General features: G+C 40.3%; 1 protein-coding gene across 1 annotated transcript in view; it reads right to left on the bottom strand.

The window, feature by feature from the left end:
- The window catches only part of LOC106808781 (reelin-like), a 50271-nt gene that overhangs the window by 11981 nt on the left and 36548 nt on the right, over positions 1-1742 (bottom strand). The gene's annotated exons all lie outside the window — the stretch shown is intronic.

A 1742-nucleotide genomic window follows, 5' to 3' on the forward strand; every position in this document is an offset into this window, starting at 1 on the left:
TTATATATATATATCAAATCTATTTGTATAATTGTCTATCGTCGTGTGACCATGAAGGCTCTATATTTTATGTTCGCTTAATCACTTAATAGCGATGTAGCCTACATAAACTGTAAATGGACAAATTAATATACCGATTTTCATAAATGCGGTTCGTGCTAACTCGGGTATACGCACAGTAAACATATACTACGTGTATGCGTATATATATATATATATATATATATATATGTATATATAATCCTTCGACAGTTGAGCTAAACAAAACGTCTCATACCGCCATACATGCACAGACAACACACGCCTCGATCTGGGCTAGATTATAGTTTATTGTGCAATATAGCTACTTCTACGTAGTACGTACTATGCTGTCTGTTCGTTGTCACGTGCAAACACGTGTTCAAACTGTGTTTCAATCGCTGCACTCTTTACTTTATTTGCGATTTCAATTATGGCAATAAACACTCTGTGATATTAGAATTCTATATATTACAGCATTTACTACATTTGTGACCGCGGAGCACAAACGCATTCATGATCTTACTCAATAAGTTATTAACAATTGTGGCAAAGATATTTTAGTTGTGTACAAAAGAGGTCGTTTCTAATACGGGGTGGGTTTTTTTTATTTTACGCGCAATCTCATATACTCAATATGGAGATTAGTATTTAAAGCATGCACTCTATCAACCAATCACACTGCAGCACCGAAGATAATGTTGAACTTATATAGTTCTATCTATCAAATATGTAACTATATGATAGGCCTATATACAAAAATTCTGATATAAAGTTTGACACATATACGAAACGTGGCAATCGAGGGGTCATTTAACTAGTTGCCAGGACCGAACTTATCGAGTTATAGTGTTCGAATTTATCGAAAAACGGTAAAATACGATGTAAGATATAATGGGGTATAATTTTAAAAGTTCAGACCATTAATCTGAAGATGAACACATGAACACTAATAAAAGGGGATCGCTTTTGCTTTGTACACAACAGGCAGGAAGGCAAGACAACAGACATGAAGGCTTTTCGGCATATATACTAACCATACTGTGACTTTTCTGAGCACATTAATACATCGTTAATAACAGTGATTACAAAATTACGAAAGAAATATCGAAGAGAAAATTTTGCCGCGCTTGTTAGTGTGCGCGACTGCGTGCATGCGTGCGTGCGTGCGTGCGTGCGTGCGTGCGTTCGTGCGTGCGTGCGTGCGTGCGTGCGCATGACGAGTGCAAGGATAAGCCAGGGGGAACATGCCCCGTTACAACGACGGTCCAACTGCAGTATCCTACTAGACTATCTCCTCTATCTCTCTCTCTCTCTCTCTCTCTCTCTCTCTCTCTCTCTCTCTCTCTCACACACCTTTCTCTCTCTCTTTCCCTCTCTCTCTCTTTCCCTCTCTCTCTCTCTCTCTCTCTCTCTCTCTCTTTCACCTTTCTCTCTCTCTCTCACTCTTTCTCTCTTTCTCGTTCGCGCGCGCTCTCTCACGCACTCACGCATGCACTCACTTTCTCGCGCGCGCTTATTTTCGCTCTCCCCTACTCTTAATCTCGTTCTCATTCTCTAGCTGTTCTCTCTGACTCTCCTCCTCCTCCTCTTCTTCTTCTTCTTCTTCTTGTTCTCTCTCTCTCTCTCTCTCTCTCTCTCTCTCTCTCTCTCGCTTCTCCTCTACCTCTCTCGCTCTCATTATCTTGTTTTATTCTCTCTCACTCTGACTTACTCTCTCTCTC

The sequence above is a fragment of the Priapulus caudatus genome, unplaced genomic scaffold, assembly GCF_000485595.1.
Source record: "Priapulus caudatus unplaced genomic scaffold, Priapulus_caudatus-5.0.1 Scaffold304, whole genome shotgun sequence".
Lineage (NCBI taxonomy): Eukaryota > Metazoa > Priapulida > Priapulimorpha > Priapulimorphida > Priapulidae > Priapulus > Priapulus caudatus.